The sequence below is a fragment of the Meleagris gallopavo genome, chromosome 3 (assembly GCF_000146605.3).
Source record: "Meleagris gallopavo isolate NT-WF06-2002-E0010 breed Aviagen turkey brand Nicholas breeding stock chromosome 3, Turkey_5.1, whole genome shotgun sequence".
NCBI lineage: Eukaryota > Metazoa > Chordata > Aves > Galliformes > Phasianidae > Meleagris > Meleagris gallopavo.
The window spans coordinates 22,539,732-22,549,475 of record NC_015013.2 but is presented as its reverse complement, the minus strand read 5'-3'; the positions used below and the strand labels follow the sequence as shown (position 1 = coordinate 22,549,475).

The following is a 9,744-nucleotide window of genomic DNA, read 5'->3' as shown; positions in this document are numbered from 1 at the left end:
TGGGGGGGTGAGGAGCATGCAGAGAAATGCCGCATTGGAGGATTCTGGGCAAATGGTGTGTGAAATTGTTGACAAATTGCCCTCATTAAGCACACTAAATGAATGCTTTCTTGGGAACATTGGCATGATATCATCATGTACAACGTAACTTCTACTTGAAATTGCACGTGGTGCTATTCTTATCTTTTAATTTCTTGTAACAGCTCTAAGTTGTGATAAAGCCAACATTGTAGCTGTCTTCACTGCTCACTACGTGAGATGTGAAGGAAAATTGCTGAGGGAAACTCCCATGAGTGGTTCTGAATTATTCATTAATTTATTCATTATAATGAGCCATTCTGAGCCTGGTCACCAGAGTTTGTAAGTGCCAAGAGATGGATTTAAAAATGCCTTAATTTCCTCAGCCCTTAACTTGATTCCCATCCGTGAAGGGACAGTTAGAGGGCAGCAGTCAGAGAAGTCACAGTTATACAGAATGCAACTTTGGGTGCTGGTTAACCTTGCAGATAGTAGCAAGCATTCAAGAACAAAATGTCATAAAAATGATGGTGTTTAATGATGCAGTACATTCAATGGCATTCAGGTAAGGTCAGCATGACTTTCCCTACCATGCTGAATTTTGGCTATCAGACCAGGTGTCCCCACTACTGTGCCACCCTCGCTGCTCATCTTTGGGCACAAGCAGAGCCTGGACCTGTCTGTCTTGTGTCTGCACTTCTTCCAAGCACATGTGTGAGGCTTGGAGTTGGAGCTGGCATTTGGCTTGGGTGCTGGGCTGTGCTTTGCTGACAGCGGCTCTTGGCATCCATCTCTACAGCCATCACCTGCATTTCCCTGGCCTGTCTGGCTCAGGCAACCAGTGCCCCACAGGGTGCATGTGCAACAGCAGAGGTGTGCTGGGTGGGGACACATGGGATGGGGGAAACTGCCAGGGACAGGGCTGCAGCCTGACCTTTGAAGGCATGGAGTAGCCTAACTGTGGGGCAGGGAGGGTTTCCTGCGACAGTGAATGACCATGGCCACTCTATTGTAACATGCACCTTTCATCACTGAGGCACTGGTAGGGGGGAGCAGCTCCTCCTCTTTACTCCCGAGCAGGCCACAGAAGACTATGGCAGCAGAACAGGCATGGATATGTCCTGTCTGCTGTGGTGTGCAAAAGGACATTGCCTATGCCATACTGTGCCATCATGAGTTCTGTCATGAGTTCTCTGGGACAGGCAGAAAGAGAGCTGCCTGCTCTGCAGGAGGGTCATGACTGTCATTCAGGTTGCTGTGTGGTATGGTGATGTTGAGCTGGGCTTTACGATCTGCCTCCCAGCACCATCAGTACCTCCCTGCTTCCAGGCAGGCGCTGCTTCTATGCCATTCCCACTTCCCTTTCTGCTGTTGCCAGATGAGCAGGAGCCCGAGGAGGTAAAGTGGGAGCCTATGGTGAGTAGTCTCCTGCCCGAGGCCTGGGCATCCCATCTCTGGGACACAGTGGTGGTCAGTAGTGGCAGTGGAGAATCTCATCCTGAATGCCCTGTGTGACACTCAGCTGGACAGGAAGGCCCTGATCCAGCAGCTTTGGCCTGTAATGGGTGACAGAATGGAGATGCTCAGCCAGGGACTCATTGACACCACTGTGTGCAGTGGGGTGAAGAGGGCTACTGTCAGCCAGGCCAACAGGGTGTCCGTGTGTCTGGAGGACAGGAGGACAGCCCTGTGACTGACCTCGGCTTAAAGCCTTCCCATGAGTGATTCTCACCTCAAGGCCCATTATGAACACTGTCCTTTAGAAGAACAAAGAAAAGAAGCAGATTTTAGAAACATTTCTAAATATAACCTTCTAGTGACATTGGTCATTAGAATAGGTATAATTGGACTGGACATTGGGTTTTAAGATGTTATTCAAAACACGCACAAGAAACACATTCATCCTGAGACTCTTTCAAAATGTAATCTGACAATTTTAGATGACATTTAATGACAGGGAATCTTCAAAAATAATTTTAAAAGAAGCACGCAGATTTTGGACACAGAATGGCACTCAAAGTATGTGTCAATTTGGGAATTGTGTCTGCTAAACAGATGTGCTCTGGTCTGCCGAGATTTTTAGAGAAAAATAAAGCAAGAAGTAGACAAATGTGAAGCATTCAGTCTTTACATGCAAATAAAAATGAGTGACTGTTGGTCAGAGTCTGATATGCTTACTCAGATTCAATACTATTCTCTCCATGCAAAGTCTTATTCAGTGGCAGATCTGGCAGAATGAGAATGAGAATGTTATTCAGTGTTACAAGCATCAAAACTGGTTCTGAAAAACAAAAATATGTGAAACATTCTTGAATTGCCAGTAAGGAAACCCTGATCCAACAAATGCTGAGCATCTTCTTATTCCATTGTCTTCTCCCCGTGCACAGGAGCTGACAACTTACCAGAAGTACGCTGACACAAGATCAAGCAGTACCTAAACAACATCCTGCTTTCTCTTTCAGAAGTACCATTTGATTATATCTCAATTTAATGAGCTTTTGGCAGGCTTTCGATTCCTACTGTCACATACTGGGTTATTTGGTTTATTTCCTTGCTTGGGAATGAGAGTGGAAGCATTTTGCCCACTGCCACAAACTGTGCAGTCCAGTTTGTAACATGGAGAGAAATCTCAGATGAGCTCCATTGCTCTGGTAAACTGCTTCCCTGGACCCCGTGTCTCTCCTAACATAAGAATGTACACAGTCTGTGCCTGTGGTGTGCTGACGCTGAAGCTGGATGGGAGGTGTACATGGGATTTGAACTTGACTTCTGTTTACTAGACAGGAACTCAAACCATCTAAGCTACCCTTGCAAATTGTATATAACATCCTCATTGATCACCATCCTTCCTGTCCAGGATGGTCTGGAGTGACCTCCCTACAGGTGAGTAGTGACAACAAATATAGATGTTATCAGTGCCTGTGATGTTCCTACTCTCTGACTGATGGCTCAGTCCCAAGTGATTGCTGTTGGAGTAGACCTTTTTTAGCTACTAATGCCTTGATGGTCCACTGCTTCTACTGCAACATCCACTTTAATTGCATCATAGACTTGCATTTTGGCACTGGCTCTTGTAATGTGTATCTTAATATCTTGCAGTGTTGCAACCAGAGGGAAAAAGCTGAAGTTCGCAGTTTCTGCCTTAGGTTGAGACTCTGGCTCATGATTCTCCAGCAAAAGGCTGTAGCAGTTTAAGATCCCACTGTTGTTCACCTGTTTGTGGCATCTATCCATCACCCTTGAAGCTGAGATGAAGCTGAAGAGGATTGTGATTAGATGTTCATCGTTCCAATATGCTGACACAAACCTGCATTTATTAAGATTATTAACGGTTTAAGTGAATACCTGGCACCTTGACTAGCTGTGGCTGAGGGGCAGCACTCAGATGTTAAGCCCTATTAAAAACAGAGCAGTGTCTTCTTACACAGGAGAACTGGGATGGTGAAAATCCAGTACTTTCAGAGCAAGATCTACTAGAAGAAATCCATTCAAGGCTTTTAAACTGTTCATGGCCGTTTTTAATATGTAATTGGCAGTTAGAAGACATCAGTTTTGATAATGAAATGTTTAAACTTATGCTATTAATTTGGATATTCCTTTAAGAAATACAATACCAGATTTTGACATAGAAAGAAAAGACAACAGAGTGGAAAAAACATCTAAAGAGGAAATAACCACGGCTTTAGCAATAGACAACAATTCTATAAAGAATCCAAGGTTTTATGTCAGACACTTCTGTACCGATTGCTACCGCTCTTTGCTTGGACTGTTTGATCTCATTCCCAGGGAAAAGGGATGAGTTAGGAACCTGATTCCAGCAGTCTGCCCGCTGATATGAAGACCTGCTCTTCATTTCATTCCATCATATACTGAAGAAAGACCTACCTTTGTCTGCCACACTCTTTGCACTCTGTTCAGGTATCTCTTTCAGCCTGGCTTTGTGGTAATAAATGAACAGACTGCTCCTGGGGCAGCAGTGAGAGGCACATTGTGCAGCAAAAGGCAGCATCTCACAAAACAGAAGTATCAATGAAAATCAAATTGAAAAAGGAACATTTCGACTGTCGGCTCACTTCCTGATAAGGTCCCTGTAATAGTTCTCTTAACAGACAAGAACATGTGCAAGTGATTTAACATCTGTGAGCAAAAATATTCAGAATAATAGATTTGAATGATAGAAAAGAAGCAATGACACTACATTTCCTAGAAGCAATTGACTGATTTTAATTAAGCCAGAAATTAGCCTGCTAGCTGATGGCTCATAAAACGTCTGGAAATACCAGCTGCAAGCTAATTGTGCACATGTAAATGTGGACACTGTCCTCATGGTGAATTTTCAAATTAATCATGGACACATGGGATAAGGCAGGCTGCTTGTGGGGGATGAAAGCAGGGAGGGGCAGGGGGCCTTCTGCTGAACCTGGTTGTTCTGCGTGCTGCAGCTGCGCTGCTGGGACATTTGCCACAGACAGAAAAACTGCTCCGCACTGACTTGAAAAACCTCCTAGCAGAACCCAGAGATTAGGCTGTCCTGCTGTGCAAGAGGAAGCATGCATGCTTTTCATGGGCTTGAGTAGTTCCATCACATCAGGACAGTTGCCATCACTATGCTCTGTGAACGCCTGGTGTTTGTGCGTTAGCTTTGTTTCAACAGGTTGATGCTGATGGTTGCCCATACATGCACTTTTCCTGCATTGTTGTACAAGTAGTCCAGGTCACAGTCCTGAAAGAACTTCTTGGTAATGCTTCTTCATGCAGCCACTTTCCAAGAATATCACACTGTTGATAACAAACGAAGTTCTGGTTCTTGCCAGAAGAGTGTAGGATGTGGTGACAGAGTGACAGCAGCACTGCTGCCAATACAGATGCCATTCATTGCCTTTGCCTTCAAGAGAAGGTGTGTAGCTTGCTTTCAATGGGCACAGGCTGACTTGACAGCCCAGCAACTGAGTGAGATACCTGCCAGGGCTAAGGGGAGACCTAAAAGCATCAAAGAGCCAAGAGTGACACAAGTTACGCGAGCCAGCAGTGTGCAGTTGCAGCCTAGAAGACCAACAGTACCCTGGGTTGCATCAGAAGAGCGGTGGTCAGCAGGGAGAGGGAGGGGATTGTCCTCCTCTGCTCTGCCCTCGTGGGGACCAAACTGCAGCACTGCATCCTGGCCTGGGGCCCACAGCAGAAAAACAGGGAGCTGTTGGAGTGGGTCCAGAAGAGAGCCATGAAAATAGTCAGGTCTGAAGCTCCTCTCCTATGAAGACAGACTGAGGGAGCTGGACTTGTTCAACCTGGAGAATGCTCTCACTGTGGTCGTCCAGGAGTTAAATGAGGAGTGAGACAAACTCTTTACACAGTTTGATATTGATAGGACAAAGGGAGAATTAGTTTAGTTTTAAACTAAAAGAGAGGGAATTTAGCTTAGATACTAGGAAATTCTTCACTCGGAGGGTAGTAAGGTTCTACACAGAGAAGTTGTGGGTACCCCATCCCTTGAGGTGCTCTAGGCCAGGTTGGATGGGGCCCTGGGCAGCCTGATCCAGTGGGTGGCAGCCCTGCCCATGGCATGGGGTTGGAACTACATGGGCTTTAAGGCCGCTTCGAACTCAAGTCATTCTGTGATCCTATGAAAGATATTTTTTCACCTGGTAAGCCCCAGGCAGAGCTATCAGTGAATTCTTTATTGAAAATCAGGGATCATCAAATCTGAGTATGAAGGAAGTCTAGGCTTTGTGCACAGAAATGCATTGCTAAGGAAAAAACGAAGCATTTGGACTGCAGGTTGCACAGCTCAGATACAATAGTTCACAAAGCTCTGAAATAGAATAAAACTTTCTGGAAGAAACTTGATGAAACACCCTTTTGTGTAGCTAACTTGTGCTGCCTCTCTTTATGTAAAGAATAAAGAACTGGGTGGGAGCCCTTTAGGGCTGAACTATTCAAGAGCCACTGCCTGTGAATTTTGTTAGGATGTTTTGCATTAACATCACTCTGAGGCAGAATAATGGAACTGGAGCAGTGGAGAGAAGAAAAGAGTTGCTTCGGGGAGCACTGATAAAGTCTGAATATACAGAGAAGTTAGCAGGGATTAATGCTAAAGAAAAAAATTCTGTGGAAGTGCAAAAGGTTGCTGGTTACCACCTTGGAAGAGAAGGCATCAGAGGAAGAAAGCAGGAGATGACTTGCAGGGCTGAAGGAAATTTTGTTGAGTCTCTGGGATAAACTGAGCCCAAGATGTGCCAGATGTGAAGAGCAGGCTGTGAAATGAGGCATTGGTGTGGCAGGCACTGTTTTTACCAGATGTGGACCAACTTCAGAGCAGAAGGAACAATACTTATAGAGATAGTTAGAAACAGTTGGTCTATTCAACTCCTCTTCAGGGAGTGTTCAGTATCCACTATGCACAGCTTGGACATAAAGACTGTTTTTACAGAGGGGAAACCTGGCCAAATGGTGTGCTGAATGGTGTGCTGCAGCAGGGTTCCTAAGAACGAAGACAGTGTAGACATCTCCGTGGCAGTCGGAAAATCTTCTGTTACCATCACTTTTTCACTTAGTCCAACTAACAGCAGTCAGTTTAGCAGAACAGAGGTTTCCAGCCCTGCAAATGTTTGCTGGAGATGTCATTGAGATGAGGCAATGTATCTCCACGAGTTCATTCTTTGCTCCATTCTTGGAGTTCGCACCAGCCAACTCTGTGTTTTAGACCAAACAAAAAAACCTCCATTAAAATTGCAAGGTCAGACATAAGCTATGAAATGCCAGAATTAATTTTGCTGGTATATCCCTACTTTGTCTGCATTGTGCTTATGCATTATAATGCCATAATTTACATAATCGCAAACTGCTTCTGGGAAATGAAGTGGTTTTGCAGCGCTGGCTGTGGGCCCTGGCCTTGTTTGCTGTGGAAGGTGTACTGTGGACAAGGCAGGGGAATTTGGGATGGTGGTTCTGGAGTTGCACACAGTCTTCATTCTTGTGTTGTCGAACACTTCAGACTTAAGAGCTTGACTTTGCAAGCTCACTATTCTTTTCAACAGATTTTATGTGTAATGTAGAACATGTTCCAACACAGTCTGAGGTTTATTTATTGCTTTTCTTGTTAGAAGAAGGAAAAAAACTGGTCCAAGTGGGAATTTTCTCCTATAAAACCGAAAAATCAGCAAAAATGTCTTAAGATCTCGGCTTGGTTGAAATCTTGTTGAGATTTAAATTAACTGAACTTCTGAAAGGAGCTTCAAATAAAATTGGGTTGTTGTTTGATAGAACTGCCTGTGCTTCATCTGTTCTGCAATTCCATCAGCACCAATCCTAAGACAAATTTGTTCAAGTCCAAAGTGTCCCAGAACATGAGCACCACCTAGATTTAGTGCATTTTAACCAAATCTATCAAAGTCACTATGGAACTAGAGCCTTTCCTTGGCTGGAGCAGCCTGATCCCATGGGAGGATACAGCGTGAGAGTTCTCAGCAGCAGAACAGAGTCCACCAGAAGTTCTACTTCTCCAAATATAACCTGAGCTATCCTTAGGTCCTGCAGACTCTTAGCCATGTAGCTCAGTTGACGCATCATTATAGAAAGGCTGCTTATGAGAAAAATGATGTACTCTCAGGTCATATGGCAATGGGGCTTTAACTCTTATCTGTAATGATAACGATAAGCTAGACATATCTTTCCTGTAGGAGGTAGGTAATATTCATGGATCATTTTGCAGTCAATAAAACAATATGCTTTTGATAATTGCTTTAAGTTGCCAGTAACTTGTTAGTCAAATTTCTTTTGGATTCTTTTTCATTTTAGAGTGCCCAAAAGCAGTCAACACATATTATTATGGAGTGTTCAAAAAAATATATGTAGCCATATGAACATGCATATGTAGAAGTAGAATTAATTAGAAAAATATTATTTGGCTTCTTCTTTTAAAAAAAAAAATTATTCATTGTCTTATTTAAATATGAAATCTGAAAATAAATGCTTTAAGTGTCTCAGGTGTGAAAAATCAAAGTTTCGTATGCCAAGTAGGAAACTAGTCTTAGTTTTGTTGCTAGGATTTGAAGGTTTGGGATACAAATGCCTTTTCAACTGAAATTCAGCATAAAGACAGTTGGAAGTAGCTGGAAGTATTTTATTTTATTTTATTTTTTTAATTTCAGAAAGGAAAACTTAGACTTAAACTGAAGGAGGAAAGAAAAAAAAAATCCAACAACCCACAACTGTGGCAAAAATCCCAGAGCAAAATAGTTAGTCTTGGAATTGCTGTGATGATGCCTTATGGAAATAGTACAGTTGCTTTCAAATTTCATTATTTTTCCTTTATTCGTAGCCCTTTGTTTGGCTACTGCTTCCAAAATTGCTGTGGTTTTATTCATGGAAGAGAAACATGGTGCATCATGAGACATGTAATGCACCACAAAGGGAGGCCCATACTGAACAGAGATGTAATAAAAACGCTCCCAAGAAGGACTGTAGCAGCACATTCAAACAGAAACATTTTAGCCCACAGTTTTCTTGTCCTTCCTCAGCCCTAATAATGTTTAAGTTCTTTCATGGAGATTGGAAACAAACCTAAGAAGAATGCACTGATGTCTTTACATGAAGAAGGAAAATGGTAATATAGGAAGGCACATGTCATATGATAAATCCTTCTCACTCTTCTAAGAACATTTTTGATAGCGATCTATCTCCTCCCATCTCAGGTGGGCTATACTGCTCATCTTAAGAGACAAACTATGATGTTACTTTTGTCCTAACAGAAGATACTTTATCTCCTCTTGATGTTGAAAACGTGGCAGAACTGACATGCTTTCAGATCCTTTGTACCATTTTGAAGGCTAAGGTAACTTAAAGGCTTGTTATGAAATGAGTTTAAATAAGGAATTATATCATGTAGTTCTGGGAGCTAAACTCGGTCACAACCAAGAGACACTGATCAGTCTGTTGTACTTGTGTACATATATGTTTGTAGTTCAAGCTGAATGGTCTCCACATAAGCTGCTTACAAATAAGGTGATGATTAAATTAAAAATGAAAAAAAAAAATAAAAATGACACCACACACACACACACAAAGCCCACAACCACCCAAGAAAAGGACTAGTACATTACTTCATCAAGAATGTACAGAATGGAATGCTCATCTCTGAAAATACCTTCTTAGGCATGAAAGTGGTGTTGAGCCCCAAACCATATGCCTATGCATAATAGGCCTCCCAGTTTCCCACAGTGAATCCCACAGTGAATTCTACAATGAACCGAGTGCTTGACACATGATGAGTGGCCCAAGCTGAGACTTATACATCCTCTTTGAACCAGCTTTTTCCACCTTCTCTGCTCAAGCTGACACTTTTGGAACTTGTGAAACTCCAAGACTGATTGTCCTAGATGCCTTCCACAAAAGGGTCACTCATTCTCAGCAGTATCATCTGTGATAAATGCAGTTTTATGTCTTTGTACCAAAACCAGTTCTGTATTGTACTGCTTCTCCATGTGATCTCCATTTCATTTTCCTCTCGAAAGAGTTTAACGCAGCAAGAATACTCAATTTTTTATCTGAAAGCTGCTCCTAAACCAAGATCTTAAAAATCATGCAAGATGTTCCTTCCTGTCTATTTTTTCCTTCTTCACTTCTTCCCTCCCTCCCTCCTTTCCTTTCTTCCTTCTCTCCCTCTCTCTTTCCCTCCTCCCTTCCCTTCCCTTCCCTTCCCTTCCCTTCCCTTCCCTTCCCTTCCCTTCC

General features: G+C 42.9%; 1 non-coding gene across 9 annotated transcripts in view; it reads left to right on the top strand.

Moving 5' to 3' along the window:
* The window catches only part of LOC100550383, a 145,749-nt gene extending 137,821 nt beyond the window's left edge, over positions 1-7,928 (top strand). For 5 of the 9 annotated variants that reach the window (XR_002113100.2, XR_002113098.2, XR_002113092.2 and 2 more), the window contains one exon: positions 3,118-7,928. This is a non-coding gene — a transcript (uncharacterized LOC100550383). The remainder of the gene's footprint in view (positions 1-3,117) is intronic. The other 4 variants (XR_002113097.2, XR_002113099.2, XR_002113091.2 and 1 more) reach the window with 2 other exon arrangements.
* Positions 7,929-9,744: the final 1,816 nt, after the last annotated feature.